General features: G+C 42.6%; 1 protein-coding gene, 1 long non-coding RNA gene and 1 pseudogene across 6 annotated transcripts in view; 1 reads left to right on the top strand and 2 right to left on the bottom strand.

Moving 5' to 3' along the window:
• Positions 1 to 1540, bottom strand: part of PCGF5 (polycomb group ring finger 5) — a 123119-nt gene extending 121579 nt beyond the window's left edge. For 2 of the 5 annotated variants that reach the window (XM_063710317.1, XM_031015343.3), the window contains exon 1: positions 809 to 962. The gene's annotated coding sequence lies outside the window, so the exon portion shown is untranslated. Of the gene's footprint in view, positions 1 to 808; positions 981 to 1302 lie in introns of those variants that run through there. The other 3 variants (XM_055352467.2, XM_055352469.2, XM_063710316.1) reach the window with 3 other exon arrangements.
• Positions 340 to 13330, top strand: LOC101136422 (ADP-ribose pyrophosphatase, mitochondrial-like; annotated as a pseudogene).
• LOC129524947 (uncharacterized) lies at positions 2600 to 9199 on the bottom strand. The gene is made up of 2 exons (XR_008668936.1): positions 9097 to 9199; positions 2600 to 3344 (listed from the first exon to the last, which is right to left on the bottom strand). It is a non-coding gene; the product is annotated as an uncharacterized lncRNA (long non-coding RNA).
• Positions 13331 to 23011: the final 9681 nt, after the last annotated feature.

Below are 23011 nucleotides of genomic sequence, written 5' to 3'. Positions count from 1 at the left end.
GGGATGGGAGCAGCGGGCACGTCCGTCCGTGCCCCCCCACCCCCCCACCCCACCACCCCGGCACGCGCGCGGGCAGCGCCCGCAGGGGGCGCGGAGGGTGTACAGGTGGGTCCCGCCGGGTCCTGCCTCCTGCCCCTCCCTGCCACTCGCGGAAGGCCACCGCGCCCTCCCCAACGCGCCTCTCGCTCGCCCCTTTCCTCTCCGTGACATCTTATATAATAACCTGAGCTAATCAAAACGGAAGCGACGCGCGCAGCCGGGAGCAGATGCTCGCGCCCCGAGCCAGCGGCCCCCAAACTAGGCGCCCGAGCGCGCGGCTGCCGGCGGGGGAAGGGCCGGAGAGCCGACTCAGGTCGTCCCTCCTCGGCGGAGGCGCCGCTGCTGCCGGTCCCCATCAGGAAGCCGTGAGCGTCACAAACTGCGTCAGCTTCTTCGAACACATTTCATGGTCTCCCTCCAGCCAGGGAGCCGCTGCTCCCGCGGCGGGGCCGCGGCCAGGACTGGAAGGCGTCCCTCTGGGGAAGAGAAAGTTCCTCGGGGCCCTCCCCTTGCCCGCCCGGCGCCCGGCCCCGCCGTGCCTCCAGCCCCTTTCCGCGCGCCGCCAGCCCGGCCGCGCCGCCCACCGGCCCGCACTGAGGTCAGGTTAGGCAACTTGTGACCCCGGGGCGCCAGGCGGCCCCCTCCCGCCCGCCGGGCTCGCCTGGCTCCCGGGGCCTCCCCCCGGCCCCGCGGAAAACAGCCACGCCAGAAACTTCCCTGGGCCGCGTCGGGCGGGGAAGCCGCCTGGGTCCCCGCGCATCGCCCTTACCTTGCTCTCGAGAGGCCACGATCCGGGCGGGCCGCGCGGGGCGCGTGGTGCGCGAGCGCGCGCGCGTGGGGCGGTAGGTGAGGGAGCCCGCGCCGGCGGGGGCGGGGCGGGGCAGCGGGGGTGCGAGCGGCGCGGGGCGGGGGCTGGGCCGGCCCGGCGGGCGGGCGCGAGGAGAGCAGAGCCCGCGGCGGCGGCGGCGCTGGCGGCGGCGGGCGCGGGGCGAGCGCGCCGAGGGGGCGGAGGAGTTACCGTGGGTTTGTTTACGCATTGCTGCCCGGCTCGGGGCACAGCCCGCACTCCCTGATTGGACACAAACTGGGGCACAGCCTCTCGCCGCCGCCCGCCAGGCCTCCTCGAGCCGCCGCCGCGCAGCTCCCGGAGCGTCCTGCCGGGCACGGCCCACGGCGGTGCCCAGGCCTGGAGGGGACGAGCCGCGGCGGCTGCCCCGGGCGGGCGTGAAGCCAAGCGTTCGCTCGGGGCTCGCAGTCGCCCACCTGTAGTGGCCCGACCTTGGCAAGGAGAAATTCGAAACTTCTCAGGCTGGAGACTTCGAATCGTACAGCCTCTGAGGGGGCACCTTCTCTCCCCACAGACGGAGGAAGCGTGCCCTTGAATAGATGGAAGGCAGCTCGAATGTCAGTATGCCTCTCTGGCGATGGTCAAGTCCAGGCTTCCCGTATAAGCTGCCCTCCACCCGAGAGCTCGCAGTTTATTTTCCTGCCTCCAGCTTCTTTGCTTCTAATCGCAAAGTCCCCCCACCCCCACCCCACCCCCACCCCCGCCACCCCACCAGAAGTGACCTTGCCGCCCTGATGCTGAAGATCCTCCAATGACTCACCATGGCCTCGAGCCTTAATGCCTCATTCTCAGAATCCTCAATAGCTGGGCCTCCATTTTTCAGTCTCCCCTCCACTTCCCTACCCTCACCCCAAAGCCTCCGTTTACAGACTACACCTGAAATGTGTCTGTCCTTTGACACTTTATTTTGATCCTGCTCTGTTCTCTGCCAGAAAACCCCTTAGCCGCCTCCACCTGTCAAACTTTCTTGGACTCAGCTCCTGTAGCCGTCTCTTACCATCTCTGTGCAGTCTTCCTGCTCCCTCAAGCAGAATCCCCCCTTGTGGCTGGCATCATTCTGACTTGGGGGTCAGTTGTGTGCCTGTGCTGTACCCTCTCTGATCTGTGGATTCCTTAAAGAGGAGTCTGCTTTTAACACAGCTCTGGTGATGGGAGAAATGAAAGCTGTAAGACTAATATTGCCTCCGAGTGTCTGCAGCTGTGGTGAGACTGGAAAAGTTCAGGAGTCTTTATCAAGAGGCTCTCCTGATAGGTCCGCAAACCTCATCTTGCAGGAAGCAAACACTTCCAAAAACTGAGCATGCCCTCCATTTTTCCTGCGTCTCTATATCTCCTCCCCACCACACCTAGCTATGTGCCCTCCATACTCATAATGGGCACTTAAGTAACCCTTGAGGAATAAAATTGAATTCTACAGAGATGTTCTTTAGGCCAAGGCTGGCGGTGATCAAAGAGAATAGAGTAAATCATGAAAAAGTAGACATGAACCCAGTCATTTTACAGCTAATTCCTAGGCTAAGAGCCTTCCGGCCCTGTTAGGTAGTGTAGGTTTGTCGCTGTCTGATCAAACACTGAAGTAGACCCTGACCCTTCTTGACTCCTGGGACTGCTAGATTTTTTTCTCTGATGCGCTGCTTGCAGTCCCATTAGGAAAAGTGTCTTTGAACTCTGCAAGTGAATCCAGTGAAAGTAAAGTTTTCTTTCCCAAGCGAGTCAATAGCAATAATTTAATGCAGCAAATTAGTTACAAGTGTTGAAAGAACTGGACGTTCAACTAGGGTAAGGTGAGGCAATCCTGAGGTTAGCAACTGCTGGACGTGCCTTCTCCCCTGAGGCTGGAGGGGCAAAGAGAGGAGACAGCCAGAACCCTGGAGGGCTTGTCCAATAGGAGTTGGAGCCACAAAGTTAGTGCAACTACTGTGGCAGACATCTTCCAAAGTAGGGGATGAGAGTCCCCCTGGCTTCTCCCTTCCTCCCACCCTCCAAGGCCACCCAGTGGTGGAAAGCAGGAGAAGCCAGTGGACAAGATGACAGAGGGCAGGGCTCAGAATCCCTACAGAATATGTGACAGCCGCAAAAGGAGAATGGGTCTGAGAGCCCAGCGGCAAATGAGTGGCACCTGGGCTTGGGTGCTGCACCTGGTTGCCTCTTCCTTTAGGCCGGATTCCGCAGTGCAGCAGGAACTTTCTCTTCCCAGGTCCTAGAATTCTCTCCTTCTTACTTGTCCCTCTTTGCCCTTCTGCTTCCGTTACCGTTCTATCCTCTTCTTCGCCGTCACTCCCTTAACATTTCTTTTTTCTCTCTCGTCTTGTGTACTCTGGCTCTCATTTTTTCTTTGTGTTCCCATATATCTCCGCCTGACTTCTTTTCCCCCTCAGAGTCTTCTCCCCTCTTCTTGTCCTACTCCTCCCTGGGCAGGATGGCAGCTTTCTTCAGCATGAAGGAGATGACCAGTTGCCTATGGAAGGAAGAGATTAGGAATTATCATGTTGCTGCCCTTCCAGACAGTGTAGTAGATATTTTACACGTGTTATCTCATTTAATCTTCATCTCACTCCTACTAGCTGGGCAACATTTAATATAATCTGGTGACTTTGCTATTGCCTGTCACAAGGAAGGCTTTGTGCCCGTCACCAACAACACTGCTGACAGTTCTCTTACCTTTCCTGTACATGGTTCCCTGCAACCTTTCTTCTTCTTATCCTACATCTTTTCCTTTCATTAGCACAGATACTTCGCCCAAATCCCAACCCCCAACAGTCTAATACATCTGCACTTTAAATCCCCAAAGACTGAGAATGGCTATTTAGAGGAGGTGCATTTCAGCTGGCACTTGAAGGATGGATAGATTTTCAACAGATGGAAATGGAGGAAGGGTGTTCTTGGTGGAAGAGTAAATTATGTGGCTTACCTTGACTGAAACAAGGGATAACTAAGAAATGAAGCCATATTTCAGAAACTTGTCTTCAGCTCTCAGTTCTCTGAGACTATTCCGAAACACAGATTAACCATGAGCATATTAAATATAGATATGATTTATATAATTAGAATCATAGTGTTTAAAGCCAGAAAGAATTTTCAACATTGTTTGGTGCAACGTGTCCAGTTTTAAGTGAGGGAACTGAAGCCCAAAAGACTTAATACCTGGGATATCATAATGATTAAACATGGGCATTAGAGTTTGACTACCTGTATTCAAATCCCTACTTTAACAAATTTTAGTTTATCTGACCTTGAATTATCTGTGGTTAAGTTTTCTTATCTATAAAATAGAGAAAAACGATAGAATCTACTTCAGTGGGTTGTCATGAGAATGAAATATCGTCATATGTAAAACACTCTTGCCCAGTTCAGACTGCCATAACAAACTACCATAAACTGGGTGGCTTAAACAACAAACATTCATTTCTCACAGTTCTGGAGGCTGGAAGTATGACATCAGAGTGCCAGCACAGTCAGGGGTTGGCTGAGGGCCTTTCTTCCTCCTCTGGAGTGCTGACTTCTCATGCTATCCTTACATAGTGAAAGGACACTGAGCCTCGGAGCTCTCTGGGGTTCCTTTTATAAGGGCAGTCATCCCATTAATGAGGACTCCACTCTTATGACTTAATTACTTCCCAAAGGCCCCACCTCCCAATTACCATCACACTGGGGGGTAGGATTTCAACATATGAATTTGAGGGGAGCCATGAACATTCAGTCAGTTATAGACATGTTATAGGTGCCTGGCATATAGACAGTACTCATTAAATATAGGCAAAAAAAATTATGACTTCCTGTGGCTATCCAGCTAGTAAATACCAGAACTAGAACTGGTACCCCAAGTTTTTGTGGCCCTAATTGTATGTTCCCTGCATTATTTGAAGCTATGTCTTATGATGCTTGTTTAACACCATCTGTGAAGATATGGTGCTCCTCTAGTCTGCTGTTTAAAGAAGTGTTCAGTTATGTTTCTAGCTCCAATTTCTCTACATTTCCTGCTTCCTGCTTCCTGCTTCCTGCTTCTGCTAGCCCCTGGTTCCCCCCACCAGTCCTCAGCAATCTTAGCATACTGTGAAGTTCCAGGGGAGGAAGGGAGCAGGAAAAATTATCAGTAAACCTGTATTTTATAGTCAACTGTTTAGGTTACAAGTTCTGATATAGTAAAATTTTACTAATTTAAATTTCAAAGGGCCAAAAATATTGAGTTAAAGATATTCAAATTATCTATTATTCTTCAGCCTACAGGGTGTCAACTCTACCAGCTTAAATTTTAGTAGTTCCTTAGGGGGATTCACTGGGACCAAGAAAAAGCATTGTTTGGGGTATCTAATTCTTCAACAAAGTTGTGATGGAAGAGAACAAATTTCTTTGTCCCTCTTCCTTTTTACCTAGTCGCTGGTCCCACTTTTCAAAACTCCTCCAGCCCCATGACCTTTATGTAGTCCACTCTCTCTTGACCATAAGCATCTTGAGGCAATGAACCACAACTTACTTGCCTTTTAATGTCTAGAACCTAGCTCAATATCTGGAGTATAATAGGCAGCCACATGTTGTTGAACTGACTGACTTGAGTAATGCTGCACCAAATACCAAAGGAATTCCTTCCTCCTCCCCCTTCAAATCTTTGTCTCCTCAGTTCACCGTAGCTAGTTGTCATCCTGTTACCCTAATGCACCGGAAAGCATGGTAACAGCTGAATGTGAAATAAATGTGCATTTTATATTATGAAGTACATTTAAAGAGGTTTATTTTAATGGTGTAAAGCCAGGCAGTATTTTAAGAAGATCAGGAAGACATTTTTGGGGCAGCTGGACTTTCCCAACACCTTCGTATCACACCACACAAACTGAAGCTTATCTCTCCTATAAATAAAGGCTACTTGACTTTCATTGTTACACATTTTACTTTAGATTTCTTAGGTTAATTGTCGACAGCCTGTATTCTACATATGGGTGTATTAATTAATCCTGCCTAAGTCATTTCTTAAAAGGCACCATTTGTCTTAATCTTAAAAAGTAAGTAATTGTCCCACTTCTCTCTTTTACTTCAAGGCCAGACTAATGATCCAATACCTTGATCACTCACTGCCTCTTGAATTCCTGAAATCTACCTTCTACTTCCTCTAATTCATTTACATGCTTCCTCTAGGAAGTTGGAAGGAATCCAAAGGATTAATTCTAGATCAACTTATCATTTTTGAAAGAGGAAATTGAGGAACAAAAATGTTAGTGGCAGAATCTCCAGTTCCCACAGCACTCATCCCATGCTCCATCCTCTTATCATGTGTCTGCCTCAGAAGACAATTAAGAAAGGGAATCTCCCCAGTGGCTTCCCAGCAAATAATTCTTTTGGTTTCTACTATAGTTATTTTATTTCTTGCCCCTAGGGTATCTTTTGCACCACAATCATCAAATGGTCTTATCTAACCATCTTCTGCCTGCTGACGATGCTAAAAATAGAATAAAATGCCTTATTACTGGTTTTGAAGTTCCTTTCCAGGTACCCATGAATTATTATATTTCTGCCTTGTATGTAGCACACCATACCCTCCCTGTTCCTTTCCTTTCCTCAACGGTGTGTTTTCCCCCTAAGCATCTAGCTGTTTATATTTGAACATCTAGTCTTTTGGATTCATAGCAAAAATTGACCTTGCCCTTCTAATAATGAGATTTTCATAGATCCTAGAATCATAAAATGCTAAGTCTTGAAGGAATTTTATAGGTAACAGAGGCCAACAGATTCCTTTTCTAGTGAGGAACCAAGACCCAAAGAAGCCAAGGGTCAGATGCAAGCTACAAAGCCTATGATGGGAGGAAGCCAGAACCATACCGAAGACATCTGCTCCACTTGTTTCTTATGAGTTGGAGTAGGATACCTGGAAATAATGAGGAATTCACAGTGTATTTTCCCCAAATGTTTTAAGTTTTTTTATCAGTGGTTTTCTTAACACATTTTCAGGAGACCTGGAGGAATAGAATTCCATGATTTAAAAAATTGAGGCATAGAAAGACAAGAATTATAGAGCTGGGATTGTGTCCCTTAAGGATCATCTTTCTTTCCCAGTGGTACTTTGTACAGTGCTTTGCGCACAGCCAACCCTCAACAATGTTGATGACAATGATGGTTAAGGATGACTATGTCTCATATTTCTCTGTTCTCAGTCCTTTTCTACCATTTTGTTCCCCTTAGCCCCAGCTATTTCTGTGTTTCAAGCCTTCTAGAAACCTGCCTCATCTTGTTTGGAGTTTAATGAGGGCATTGGGTATGTATTCTGTAGCTGCCTTCCATAGTTATGATGATAGTAATAACTTCAAATGGTTAGGGATCTACCCTCAATCACACATATACATTTTGAAACCTTTCTAAACTTGAGGAAGTATGTTCCTAATATGTTACCAGTTATTGCAAAAAAGAAACATTCTCTGGTTAGAATGTTTCTAACCAGAGAATGGAAATACCAGATGAAACAAAATTAAACAATTTAATGTTGATTTGTGTTTATAGAAATTTTCAGGATCTTTAGAACACTAATGTGAACCCTGAATTTCTAAGGAGACAGGGTGATAAAATATGTAGAATTCCCCAAACATATTTGACCATAAAATCATTTACTCATTGAACATCTTTCTAATGGGACTGTTTCAAATTATCAGATACCTTTCCCTAGGGCTTGTTTCCTTCTGAGTAATGTCTAAGACCGTGCCTCTTCTCATTATTTATCATTTCAGGACAGATGCTGTTATTTCTCAGCCTGAATTTCTGTTATTTCTCATCCTGATTTTCTCTAACCATAAGCTGTTTAACTCTGACCTCATATGTGAGCTGCTCAGTTCCCATAATCATCTCAACTGTCCTGTTCTAATCTACAGTTTTCAAGGTGCAGAATCAAAAAAGTTAACGATAATTACAGTGATGACAACTAATATTTATTGAGTTTATGCTGTGGACCAGACGTTGAGCTAACATATGTTATAACATCCTACTTAATTGTCACCACAGCCCTATGAGGTAGTTATTAATATTTTCATTTTACACATGAGGAACCTGAAGAGAGCTTATGTAACTTCCCCCAAGAAAGTGGCACGCGGAGGAATTGGAGCTGGGTTTTTAACCTGTGTTCAACTTTTACCTGATACCTGGCATTGCCGTTTCAGTGCTAATTCTCTCTCTCTCTCTCTCTCTATATATATATATATACACACACACACATATATGTGTGTATATATATGTGTATATGTATATATGTGTGTGTGTGTGTATATATATATATATATATATTTTAATAAAAAATGTGCTGCCTTTCCAAGCAGAATCCTTATAAAACATAGGGCCCATGGTCCAGCCTTCAGTTCACTCTTTTGTGCTTGGCACAGTACTTGGCATTCTGTAGCAAATACTCCTATGAAAAGCGAGATTAAGGAACTTGCCAAAACCATTCAGGTAGTAAATGATAGACCCACGTTTTGAACACATACTCCGCTCATCACACCCTCTCATGGAGTTCTCATTAGCACCACGCTCAGTGTACCAGGTGAGTCCCCCTTGTTTTTTGAGGCCACCCCCACTCGGCTTCTAAGCATCCCAAACAGGGAGTTTTGTCCACTCCTAACCCCACGTTCATTCTGCCCTCTCCCTAAGAGAAAGCATCCTAAACCTTGCAAACTAAATTTTCTGGTAAATGGCTAGTGGGCTAATGGCACTTTGGTGGTTGTCCTTTGCTAATTTTATTGTTGTTAGGAAGATGTCCTCAACCCCAGCACTTTCCATTTGGGAGCTTTTCCAGAGGTCAAAATCTCTCAATTTACAACCAAAACGCCAGGGCGGCAGCGAGAGTGCGCCCCCGGTCGTGGTATGCCCCTGGCAACCCCGCGGCACCGTTACCCCCACGCACGAGCCATGGGCGCGCCCCGTTGTAGCCGTTGGAGACGCCACACGGCCTTTTAGGAAGGCGGGCCATCAACTGGTGTTCAGGAGAGAAACGTGGCCACCTCCCCGCGGGCGGGTGCTGATCTGCGGTGGAGACTGCGCCCCCACGCAGAGAGCGACCGAAATCCCCTCGGGCCACTAGGTCTTGCTTGCATGGCTGGATGCCACCTGTCCAAGGCTTTAGCGACCGTGTCTCCCTTCATGACCTTGGCCTCTGTGACAGGCAGGCCCGGCAGCTGCCCCAACATCCCGGCCAGCTGGAGTCTGTTTTCCTCACATAGGTTTTCTCTAAACTTCATCACCTCAGGTTCGAAGCGCACTGCTGAGAAGCCCCACGAGAAGGCCCGGACATCTCCGTACCCTGGCTCCAGGGTGGAGCGAAGCCTGGTTCCCCATGAGAAAGTGAGCTGGCTGGTCGAGTGGCGAGAGTAACGCCCGTGGAGTACACTGCCAGCTCTGTCTTGCCTGGGCCCGTGTGGGCAGACCCTCAAGTGGGTGAAAGGAACTTGTCTCCTAAGTTTAACGAAAAGGATGGGCATGTGGAGAGAAGGAACCAGCATGGCTTGTATGAGATTGAGAAGGGTAGACTTAGAAATCCTGCACCTCGGACAGGACTGGTTGGCCAAGGGCCTCTGGGGTGTTGGGACCCCAATCATGCTGTAGATCCCATCTTAACCAGATGGAAAAGGGATAGCAAGGGAAACGAAATTACCCACCCTATTTCTGGAAAAAATATCCTGCAATTTGTAGCCATCAAAAGGAAGGACTGTGGAGAATAGGCAATCCCAGGGGGTATGGTGGATCCAGGAGAGAAAATTAGTGCTACACTGAAGAGAGAATTTGGCGAGGAAGCCATGAACTCTTTACAGAAATCTAGGAAAGAAATGCAGGAGTTGGAGAGACAATTGCACAAACTCCTCAGTCAGGAACATTTTGTGGTCTATAAAGGCTACGTGGATGATTCTAGAAACACAGATAACTGCTGGATAGAGACAGAGGCTGTGAACTACCGTGATGAAATAATGGACCATCTTCCTCTGGAAGCTGGCGATGATGCCAAGAAAGTGAAATGGGTGGACATTAATGATAAACTTGAGCTTTATGCCAGCCTCTCCCAATTTATTCAACTTGTGGCTGAGAAATGAGGTGCCCACTGATGTAAGGATATGTATCCTGATTGCCAGGGATAGTAGCTTGGAGTCTCATGTGAGCCAAAGGCCTTCAAATGATCAAGAGTGGATAAGAGGCAAACAGCACATAACTCCCACTAAACAGGACAGGGAGGGTCACCTCTTTGGTGATTACTTCCAAAACTGTGCTGTGTGAAGGCTTTGTATTAGGGAATAATAATAGACAAATACGGGGAAATGGGATCACAGAATTTTTGGCTTTCCTGTTAGAAGAAGAATATACTCATATGCTGTATATATTGTATACATGGTTTAAACTAACTTACACAACTACTGCTCTTTGGAGAATTGTAAGAAAAACAATGACATCTTCCTTAACAACCATAGCCTCTACTTTTCAGCCAGTTTGCATTTGTCAATTCTTCTTTCTCCTGATGTTTTAATGTGGCATAATCTAATGTATAATCTGACTTTTGAGTTAACATTTATTTTTTAAATTTAGCTTTATATGGTCTTGTATTCCTTGCTTTTGAGTATGGGAGCTCTCTGGCTTTTCTTTTTTGTTTTTTTAGAGATTCAGTTTTATGGGAAAAGTTCAATCTCTATTTTGGTCCACAAGGATCAAGTGCTTATGAACCAGACCGAAAAAAAAAAATGCAGTGACAAAATGAGCTTAGATCCAGCCCTCTGGTTATCAGAACTCTTTCTGTCTGAACAGAATAAACTAAGCTGAAGATACTGATTTCTTCTCATCTCAGGAGAAGACCCTACAAATGCAGATTCTTGTCATGCAGGTGCCTTTATCGGGACATGTATGTAATCCAAGCCTAATGAAAACACAATAATTCACACCTACCTTTTCTCAATTAAAAGAAAAATACAATATGCAAACAGAGAAGATGCTTATAGTCAGGTTGCAAACACAGAGACAGCCTCTCTGACAAGAATGTGGGGATTCCAATAGCAACAAATAGGTCAGAAACCTGTTTTCTTCTTCCGTTTCTCATCACCTAAAGCCAGTTAAATTTACTTGCAACATATGGAAAATTAACTCAAGCCACTATAACAAGCCTTTTATGACTGAGGGAAAAATAAAGACAATTGCAGGAGTTGATAGCTTCATAAGAGGATTGCTTCAATAATAATAGCTGACACATTCCACTTACTATGTGCAAGCACCCTTTCACATGCTTTATGTATGGTGACTTATTGATTCCTAAGGATCAGCCTATAAGGAAGGTACTCTTATGTTTCAGGTCAGGCTCCCTGGGAAGCAGACTCCAAAAGGGAGATTAGATTACAAGATGTTTACTAGGGAGTGGTCTTGGGATCAACACCTGGGGAAAGAAGGAGAAGAAAGCAGGATTGAGCAAAGTGAGCAGTTGAGCTGGAATGCAGGCCCAATGGAAGCCTCAGCCAACTCCATCTGGAACTCTGGAGCTGGGAAGTCCCTTCTAGCTTCCCTGAATTGGAGTGATGGGGCCAAGCCTTTATACCCTGTGTTGATCAGTCATTGGATATGGCTGTCCCTGGAAGGAGGTGTGACCTTGAGGGAGAGAATTTCTTCAGCCAAGACAATCCCCCAAAAGGACTGACAGTTAAGGGCCATCTTCTGGTAATATTCCCAGCCACTGTGAAGTAGAATCTGGGAGGAGGGGGTGTGGGGTGCATTGCAGGGTCTACTACATATTATTATCTCGGTTTACGGATGATATAACTGAGGCACAGAGAGAGGTTACAGAACTTGAACAAAGTTATACAACCAGTAAGTGGTGGAGATAAGAGTAGAGTATAGATCACTGGGCTCCACAGTCCACACCCTTGACTGCAATACCATAATCTCTCAATAATTACCCTCCTATAGTTTCCAGATTCCCTGTGCACTGTTCCTTTAAAGAAAAAGAAAGAGAAGTTGTCATACCATTATATCTCTTCCTACATGCACATTTGAGCAGAGTTCTCTTTTCTAAACTTGAAGGACAGTTGGATGATTTTGTTTTTCTTTTGAAAAATTTTGTGTTTATGTGAGTGATGACAGTTGTAAAAAGTTCACTTCTGGATGCTCATCATTGTTCACGCCCAGGAACAAACTTAATACATCACTTGTGCATTCTAAAACTGCTTCTTTTTAGGATGGAGCCTTTCGTCCTATATATTAGTCTTCTCTCATTCACTTTTCCAGGTGAGATATACCCCTTATCTTTATTTAAATAATTTAAGCACCCAGTTTGCCTAACATTTTTGAATGTTCCCAAAACCAACTTCATTGTTTTTCCCAAAATGTAAAGCTCCTAAAAAATACATTTACATATATTTATTACTCAATCATTGCAAAAACATAAAATAATGGTCTTTAAAAAGTCTCAAATTTAATTTTTTTTAGCATAATCACTACTAGGCAGTAAATAGAATATGCTATATATTTTTAAATGTCACTGTGGAATTTCCAGTCACCTTGTATTACTTTTGACTCACATTTTTATATTTTTATGCATGCACACACAATATTTAACTTTCCAAGTCCCTTCTCTGTAAAGGACTTGAGGTCTAGGAAGTGCTAAATTTCATTACCTATCCTCTCTATTCTCTTCCTTCAAGTTCCTGAGATGACAGTGAATGCTGTGTTATCCTGCTGTATCAGTTACCTATTTTCATACAAATACTTCAATCCCAAAACACACTGGCTTGAAGCAACAAACATGTAATTAGTCTGTAAGTTTAAAATTTGACAATTACGGCTTGACTGGGTGGTTTTTCTGGTCACTGCTGGGCTCATTCACATGCTTGGGAACTGGGTGGCTATTGGCTGATCTAGGATGACCTTAGATGCGATGATTGAAGAGAAACTTCTTTGTGTCGTGTCTCTCATTGTCTATCAAACTAATCCAGGGATGTTCTCATGGCAATGGCAGAGGAGCAAAGGCCAAATGCAAACATGCAAGAGTTCTTAAGTCCCAGGCCTGGAAGTGACAGCAAATCATTTCCCTGCACTCTACTGGACAAAGCTACAACATCAACCTAGATTCAGTGAATAGGGAAATTACTCCATGATATAGTTTGGATATCTGTGCCTCCATCACATCTCATGTTGAAATGTAATCCCTAGTGATGAAGGTGGGGAGGTGTTTCGATCATGGGGGTGTATCCCTCATGAATGGCTTAGTGCCATCCCCTTGGTGATAAGTGAGTTCTCATGAGATCTGATTGTTTAGAAGTGTGTGGCACCTCCCCCAACTCTCTCTCTCTCTCACTCGCTCGCTCTGGCCATGTGACATGCCTGCTCCCGCTTCACCTTCTGCCATGAGTAAAATCTCCCTGAGGCCTCCCCAGAAGCCAAACAAATGTCAACAACATGCTTGTACAGCGCGGAACCGTGAGCCAATTAAACCTCTTTTCTTATAAATTACTCAGTCTCAGGTATTTCTTTATGCAATGCAAGAATAGCCTAACCCACCCCATGAGAGAAAGTAGAAAGTCACATGGCAAAGGGCATGGATACAGAGGGAGTGAAGAATTGGGACCATTTGCACAGTCAATAACCCCACATCCATTGTGCCTTTTTTTCTAACAGCTTTGAGATATAATTCACATACTATACAATTCCCCCAATTAAATTGTTCAGTTCAGGCTAGGTCTGGTGGCTTATGCCTGTAATCCCAGCACTTTGGGAAGATGAGGTGAGAGGATCACTTGAGGAGTTCAAGACCAGCTTGGGCAACATAGCAAAACCCTGTCTCCACAAAAAAACAACAACAGCAAAAAACAACATTAACCAAGCATGGTGGCACGCACCTGTAGTCCTAGCTACTAGGGAGGCTGAGTTGGGATGATCACTTGAGTCCAGGAGTTTGAGGTTGTAGTGAACTATGATGTGTACTGTACTCCAACCTGGGTGACAGAGTGAGACCTTGTCTCTAGAAAAAAAAAATTAAAAATGCAGTGTTCAGTTCAGTAGTTTTTACTATACTCACAGGTTGTGCCACAAAGACCACAGTCTCTTTTGTAGAATATTTTCAAACCCCAGAAAGAAACCCCACACCTATTATTAGTCACCCCCATTTTTCTCCCTCCATACCCTCCAGTCCTGGCAATCACCAATCTACTTTTTGTCTCCATGGATTTGCCTTTTCTGGACATTTAAAATAAATTGAATCATACAACGAATTATCTTTTGTGACTGGCTTCTTTTGCTTAGCATGTTTTCAAGGGTTTTTCCATGTTGTCACATGTATCAGTACTTCATTGCTTTTTATTGCTAAATAATATTTATCTGTATTGCTGTATCACGTATTTATGCATTCATTAATTGGTGGACATTTGGATTGTTTCCACTTTTGGTTATTATTAATAATGCTGTTATGAATATTTACATACATGTTTTTGTGTAGACATATGTTTTCTTTTCTCTTGGGTATACACTTATACCTAGGAGTGGAATTGCTAGATCATATGGTAACTCCTATGTTTAACCTTGAGGAACTGCCAAATTGTTATTCCAAAGTGATTGCACCATTTTACATTTTCACAGTCATGTATTAGGGTTGTAATTTCTCCACGTTCTTGTCAACACTTGTTATTGTCTGTCTTTTTTATTAGAGTTATGCTTGTGGGCAAGATGTGGTGTCTCATTGTGGTTTTGTTTTACATTCCCTTATAGCTAACGATGTTGAGCATCTTTTCAAGTGCTTATTGACCATTTGTATATCTTCTTTGGAGAAATGTCTATCCTGATTTTTTGTGCATATTTAATTTGTTAATTATCTTTTAACTATTGAGTTGTAAGAGTTTTTGTTAATATATTCTGGATACAAGCCTGTTATTAAATATATGATTTGCAAATATTTTCTCCCATTCTGTAGGCTTTTTACTTGCCTAATGGTGTGTCTGAGAAAGCACAACAGTTTTTAATTTTGGTGAAATACAATTTTTAAAAATATTTTTGGTCAATTGTGCTTTCAGTTTCATATCTAAGAAAGTGTTGCATAATCTACAATCACGAAGATTTACCCCCATATTTTCATCCAAGAGTTGTAAAGTTTTAACTCTTACATTTTAGGTCTTTGGTCCATTTTGAGTTGATTTTTGTATATGGTGTTAAGCAGGGGTCCAATTCATTTTTTTTTCATGTGGCTATCTGGTTGTCCTGGAACCATTTGTTGAAAGATTGTTCTTTCTCCCGTTGAATTGTCTTGGCACTCTTGTCAAAAATCAATTCTCTAAATGTGAGGGTTTGTTTCTGGACTCTCAATTCGATTCCATTGATCTGTTATGTTTATCCTTATGCCTATACCACACTGTATTAATTACTGTGGTAAGTTTTCAAATTGGGAAGAATCTGTCATGCTTTTGCACTTGGTTGTTCCTTATTTTTTTTCTGATAATTTTCCGATTCATCCCATAAAACTCAACTCAGACATCTCCTTCTCTAAGAAGCTTTCTCTAACTCCCATTGGTAGGGTTAATCTTTTATTCCTTTGTGTGTCCTTATGTATTTCTCCATTGTAGAATTCCATTATAATTTATTTTTATTGAAGTCAAAGGCTGTGTCTTACTCATTTTTACATTCCCAGTGTCTAGTGCAGTGTCTGATCTACAGTAAGTGCTCAATAAATGTCTACCAAAAAGCATAGAAGAGATAGAGGTTTTGTCTGCTCAACACTGCAGTTTTATCTGTTAACATTGCTGGGGCTTTTTAGCATAAGTCCAAGAGTATTTGTTCATGTTGGTGCAACTTTCTGCCACTTTTCTCATCTAGCAATGGTTGGGCAATTGTTCACTTTGATGAATCGTTCCAGTTATTCTCAGCATGCTGCTGAACATTCTCTTCTTTTTATCAGGGCCTTTATCTAATAGGATGACAAACTGATGAAAGTAAAATTATGGGAATTACAAAGTAACAGGGTGGTGTGATTTGCTTCATCACTTGCTTAAAGTTTGGTACACACTGTCCCTGTGCACCTCCCTTTTCATTGCTGCACAATAATGACAATAACATACATTTACTGCATGCCAGGCACCATGCAGGCATTATCATGAATGCTTCTTATCCCAACCAAAGGAAAGTTTTTAAGATTGCTTTTTGTTTAGCAAAGAAAAATCTATGTGTGCCACTTCAAACTCGCAGCTTTTTGAGTCCAGCAGCAATTTTTCTTCTTTCTTGGAGTCTACTATGGCTGCATATATATGTAGTAAGAACCCGAATGAAATAGAAAAGCCAAGAAACATTTTTCCCTTTATCATTAAATAATTTAGAGTGAATAAAGGAGTCAAATACAAATAAAAGCCATTTGATTCAGCTCTGATGAGTTTTATAATGCTAACATTTACATATGGCAGTATACTTTCTAGGTGAGAAAATTGTTGCCTTTTAGGAGTTCTTGAAAGGTTTTGATAGTATACACTTTAAGAAATGGAAGATTGTCAAGACTTTCTCCATGGTTATATGTCACTTGAATGCTAAAAACCACATTTCAGTGTGGTAAGTTTTGTTCCTGGATTTGTCACTAGCTGTAGGAACTTGAGCAAGTTGCTTCACCTATCCAAGTTTCCTTAGAACTTATAATTCTATAAGTGTTATACTGACAGATATACACAACAATTTTATGCATTCATAATTGGAGACAGTATATAGACTTACACTTTTATAAATATTATACATTTATAAAAAGCAACCTTTTCAAAACAGGAATAAGGATTTATATATGTGAGAAACCTGAATCGTATTATGCTATAGTTTCTTTTAAGAAGGTATTTTAAGAAAATTGGTATATTAGTTATCTATTGCTGCTTAGCGCTATTATCAAAAATGTATGGCTTAAAACAGCACACATTGATTATCTCACAGGTCCTGTGGATCAGGAGTTCAGGGGTAGCTTAGCTGCTTCAGGGTAGCAAAAGGATGCAATCAAGGTGTTGCCTGGGGCTGCTGTCTGACCTGAGGCTTGACTGGGGAGGGATCTGCTTCCAAGCTCATGTGGTTGTTGACCACATTCAGTTCCTGGCAGGCTGTTGCACTAAGGTCCTCAGTTTCTTGCTGGCTACTAATCAAAGGCTGTCCTCAGTTGTGTGCCACTTGGCCCTCTTTGTAGGCCAGCTCACAACATAGCAGCTTGCTCCATTTGTCAGAAGCAAGTCACAAGTCCCATCCCTACTCAAGGGAGAGGAACCACAAGGCATGAGCACCAGTAAGTTAGGATCATGGGGGCCACCAGAGCATCTGTCTACTGCAATCCGAAAACTACAAAAGGTACAAGAGCAGTGGAGTAGGATAACATTCTAGAAGGCACACCATCTCCAACACACACACACACAGAGAAAGACAGAGAAAGAAAGAGAAAGAAACTTTTGCAACAGGGGGAGCATTTGGTTTTTCCCTTATTCTCTATTTCAGGAAATGCTGCCATCCATTGCTCAGTCCTCAAACCCAGGAGATACCTCTGACTCTGTTCTCTAGCCAGCCAACCCCCTAATCCAATCCACCAATAAGATATTAAAAATGACCGTTCTCTTTATTTTCACCGTTCCTTACCACTCCCAGTCACCACTGTCTTTCCCTAAGATATTGTTCCACCACGTCTCTCAACTGGCCTCATGGATAACACTCTTGCCCTCTCCTTTTTAATCCACCCTTCATATAGCAGCCAGGGTGCTTTTCTTAAAACATAAACCAGAGGATGTTATGCTCCTGCTTAAAATCTTCCATTGGCTTCCCAATGAATATAAATCCAAGCATTTAAATCTGACCTATAGGACCCTATATAAACTGATACCTGCCTATTTCTCTAACCTCATCTGTTCTATTAAATTTTTCTTTATACCCAATTACATTTTTTGATTTGTTATAATTACATAAATTTATTTCATAGTCTAAAAATAATTTTAAATAAATAAAATTAGTATTATTAAGTAATCTAACAAATAATATGGTGTTACCAATATCACTTGAACAGGGTAAAGTAAATTTTAGTAAAGCCAAGCATTTGAGGCAAAGTTGTTGTTGTTGTTGTTGTTGTTTGTTTGAGATGGAGTCTCGCTGTGTCACCCAGGCTGGAGTGCAGTTGTGCCATCTCGGCTCACTGCAAACTCTGCCTCCTGGGTTCAAGCAATTCTCCCATCTCAGCCTCCCGAGTAGCTGGGATTACAGGCATGCACCAATGCACCACCATGCGTAGCTAATTTTTGTATTTTTAGTAGAGACAGGGTTTCACCATGTTGGCCAGGCTGGTCTTGAACTCCTGACCTCTGATGATCCACCCGCCTCAGCCTACCGAAGTGCTGAGATTACAGGCGTGAGCCACTGCACCCAGCTAAAAGTGCTTTGTTTGTTTGTTTTGTTTTGTTTGTTTTGAGACAGAGTCTCATTCTGTTGCCCAGGCTGGAGTGCAGTGGTATGATCTTGGCTCACTGCAACTTCTGCCTCCCAGGTTCAAGCGATTTTTGTGCCTCACCCTCCCAAGTAACTGGGATTACAGGCGCACACCACCATGCCTGGCTAATTTTTGTATTTTTAGTAGAGACGGGGTTTTGCCATGTTGGCCAGGCTGCTCTTGAACTCCTGACCTCAGGTGATCCAACTGCCTCTGCTCCCAAAGTGCTAGGATTACAGGCATGAGCCACCATGCCTGGCCAAAAGTTGTTTTTTTTTTTAAATGTAAGAAACATTTAGCAGTTGTGGCTTTGTGATTCATGCATTGCATCATCTGTCACATAATTTGATGCAAAATGAGATAACCTAAGTGAGACAAAGTTTTGAAATAAGATAAAATCCCAACTGAAGCTACTAATATACATTGAAGCTGCAATAAGAGAACAGGTTTATCTACAAAGTAGTGAGTTTTATTCTTTTGAAGGGGACAGGCAAAGTTTGTATTATATATAACGTTATCTGAGGTTAATAAAAATTTGAAGTTAAAAACCATGTCTGACATAAAACCTAAAATTGATTACACATTTACACAAGTTAATTTTCTTATATGGCATATTTGTTAAAGCCAGAAACATTCACTTTTCAATGATCTGGGTCCACATCATTTATTTATCATAGTCTACCCAAACCAACTTGGAGTATTCACTGGAATGAGATATAGCAGGAGAGCACATCCTCTGGAGGTAGACTGAAGTTGAATCTGAACTCTAGCTCAGTAGCTGAATGAACTTGCTCAATATGTTCAAACTTACTGCACCTCAGTTTCCTCGTAAGTAAGCAGAGACATTAATACCTACCTCTCAGAGTTACTTTAAAGATTAAACAAGACAACTTGTTTAGTAGCACACTGTGGAGACTTAGTATGCGTTTTTTTTTTCTTTTTCCATCACTGCTTGGCTAATCCATCCAAAGTACCCTAAATTTATCTGCTTTCTGTTTCCATTCCCATTATAACAGACAGAGAATCAACATAGGCAGAAGAAAAGAATTATAAAAGTATTATAAAGGTAGAGTCATCAAGATGTGTGTAACATAGAGGAAGAATGAGACAGAAGCCACATATGAAATAAAGATTTCAGCTGGAATTGATAAGTCCCATGGGGATGCTGTAAAGATACAGGAAAAACTAATGTGCTTTTTCTACTCATAAACCACTCACCACTTCTGACACCAAAATGGGTGTGGGAATGTTTCTCTATACACAAAGCAATCAGTGACAGGAAAAACCAAACTGTTTTTCCTACTCTGTTACATAGTTATATATGTAATACTCAAGAAAGAACACTTGTGTGACCAGATGTGTGGGGATTTTCCCCTACACATGAAGCAATTCTGCAGCAGACATCAGCTGGGTGTCCTACAATTGGATTCAATTCTGACACTATGTACGACGTTGAGATAGAATGAGATCCCATGAGTTGAGGACTCAGTCCCACAAGACTGCCCCCTACTTTAGATGCCAATTTCAAGCCACAGTTGTGGCCTATGCATCTGACTGACCAGCTCTCTAAGTTGGAGTTCCCATGACCTCCTTGGGCTCAATTAATTTGCTAGAGTGGCTCACGAAAACTCAGGGAAACACTTTACTTATGTTTACCTTTTATTATAAAAGATACTACAGAAGATATAGGTGAACAGCCAGATGGAAAAGATGCATAGGGCAAAGTATATGTGGATGCATTTGGAGTTTCCACGCACTCTCCAGGTGAGCTGCCCTCACGAACCTCCATGTGTTCAGCCTGTTCTTTTGGGTTTTTATGGAAGCTTCATTACAGTCATGGTTGATTAAATCACTGGCCATTGATTATCAACTTAACCTTCATCCCCTCTCTTCTCCCTGGAGTTTGGGGGTTGGGGATGAAAGTCCCAGCACTGTAATACTGCCTTGATCTTTCTAATGACTAGTCTCCATCCTGAAGCTGTCTAGGGACACCAATCACCAGTCATATCATCGGCATACAAAAGACACTCTTACTACTCCAGAGATTCTGAGTGTTTTTAGGAGCTGTATGTCAGGAAACAGGGATGATAACCAAATATATGTTTCACATTATCACAGATGCTGAAGAAATTTGTGTTTATTTGTGAATAGGTAAGTCATGGAAAATGACAGGACAATTTTCTGGTAAGCAATATTGTCTTAGTCTGCTCCTGATACTATAACAAAATACTTTAGACTGGGTACTTTGTAGACAACAGAATTTTATTTTGCAGGCTAGGCACAGTGGCACCCACTAGTAATCCTGGCACTTTGGGAGGCCAAGGTGGGAGTATTACTTGAGCCCAGGAGTTTGAGATCAACCTGGGCAACATAGTGAGACCCTGTCTTTAAAAATATTTATTTTCCACAATTCCGGAGGCTGGGAAGTCCAAGATAAGGCATTGATAGGTTCAATTGGTGGTGAAGGCTCATTCTATGCTTCCAAGATGGTGCTTTGTTGCTGTGTCCTCAGATAGCAGAAGCGACAGAAGGGCGAGGAAGCTCTCTGAGGCCTCTTTTGTTAGAGCATTAATCCCATTAATAAGGGTGGGATTAGTCTCTGATGGCCTAATCACCTCCCATAGCGCCACCTCTTCATATCATCATCTTGGGGTTTAAGTTCCAATATATAAATTTTGGTGGGACACATACATTCAAACCATAGCAATATTATTTATTTATTGAATAGTCTATGTCACTGTTTCCCTTCTCTACACTTTGAATGTAATGAATATTAATTTGAAATAGAAAATCTGTACTGTTCTTGAAGATGTTTTAGAAAAAATAATTTTCAGGTATTAAATGTAATGGAAATTAATTACTTATCTTTCTCATCAGAGTAGTTGTTTGATCAGACAAATACTCTTTCACTGTTATTTTCAGAGTAGCAGAGCCTTTTGATTTTTTCAGGTTCTTTTGGGAGAAAAGATACTGCAGTTACTTGCAATTTAATGAAGACAATTCTTTTATGGCTTCTCACTTCGGAATGCTGTTAGATTGTGTTAGGATGGTGTAGGAAGAATCATATTTATAAGCTCTACATGATCTTGGTGGTTTTAATGGTGTCATAGATTCCAAAATATCACTATACAAGTTTTATTATAGGGAGGCACTGTTTCATACCCCACTCATTCACTTTAGTTTTATTTGGTTAATAACCCGTTCACCCAAAATTCATTCACTTTCTTGCTTTGTTAACCCCGAAAGCAACAACTTATTCCTTGGTTAACCACAGACACTCAGATTTTCCCTTCCATTTGGATTTTATTGACAGGTAGGGTGACCAACTGTCCCGGTTTGCTCAGGACTGTCCTGGTTTTAGCACTGAAATTTCCATGTCCTGGGAAGCCCTCCATCCAGGGAAATCCAGGACAGTGGTCACCCTATCAGCTTTGTTGTTCAAAAATATGTATTGAATATCCTCTACGTGCCAGGCGTTAGAGTCACAGTGGTGAACAACACAGATATCATTCCTGCCTTCATTGAACTTAGAAATATGCAGCTAGTCCATCTGGATCACACGGGAAAGATGCTGGGGTAGACCAGGCTTTGTGATAATTAATATTCGAAAAAACTTTTTTTTTCCTAATTAGTTACTGTTGTTATTCAAGAAGATCCCATTGATTTCTATATGCTGGTTTTGTATCCTGCCAACACATTTACATCTTTTAAACTTTTAATGATTTTAGATGCTCTGGGATTTTTCTATATTATGTAATCATATTGTCTGTGAATGACAAGTTTTCTTTCTGTCAAATTTTTTATATCTTTTTTTGATCTTATTGCTCTGACTAGGACTTCCAGAATGCTATTGAATAGAAGCAGTGATAACAAACATCCTAATCTTATTACTCAAAGGGAAAGTTCTAAGTTTTACCGTTAACTCTGATATTTGATGTGAGTTTTTGGGAAGATAATCATTATAACATTAAAGTTTCCTTCTGTTCCTATTTGCTAATAGTTGTATTAGAAATTGCTTTTGAATTTCATTGAATAATTTTTCTGTATCTATTAAGAGAATTAGAAACATTTTCCCATTTTGCTGTTAATAGAATGATTTATGTGACAAATCTGTATTCCTCCTCCTGCCTCAGCCTCCTGAGTAGTTGGGACCATATGCTACTGGCCCAATTTTTTTTATTTTTTGTAAAATGGGGGTTTAGCCATGTTGTCCAGGCTGGTCTCAAATCATGTGTTTGTAAGATAACCCAAGTTGTTCATGATGCCGTGTGTGTGTGTGTGTGTGTGTGTGTGTGTATGCATGTGTGTATTTTTGGATTCAGTTTGCTAATGTTTATGTATGTTTATGTTTTTGCATTTTTGTCAAGATGTAAAGTTAATCTAAAATTATTCTTTCTCATGCCATTTTTTCCGGAAAATTCTTGTGTACAGTTAGCTTTTGCTCCATAAAAAAACACTTCAAAACTTAGTCGCTTGAAACATAAACATATATTATTTCATATAATTTTCTGCCAGCTGTGGGTGGTTTATCTGGTCTGAGCTCAGTCAAGTGGCAGCTTGGCTGGGGTCCAGATGACCTCAGGTAATGGCACTAATATGTCTGGTGCTTGGCTGGATGATTGATTTAGGAGGCCTTGGTTGAGAAGCTTATCTCTATTCCATTTGGTCTCTAAACCTCCAATAGGCTAGCCCAAAGTTTAGCTTTTTCACATGGTGGTCCA

This window comes from Gorilla gorilla, chromosome 8 (assembly GCF_029281585.2).
Source record: "Gorilla gorilla gorilla isolate KB3781 chromosome 8, NHGRI_mGorGor1-v2.1_pri, whole genome shotgun sequence".
In the NCBI taxonomy this organism is placed as follows: Eukaryota; Metazoa; Chordata; class Mammalia; order Primates; family Hominidae; genus Gorilla; species Gorilla gorilla.
The sequence above is the reverse complement of the archived record's forward strand: the minus strand, read 5'-3'. Positions and strand labels throughout refer to the sequence as shown.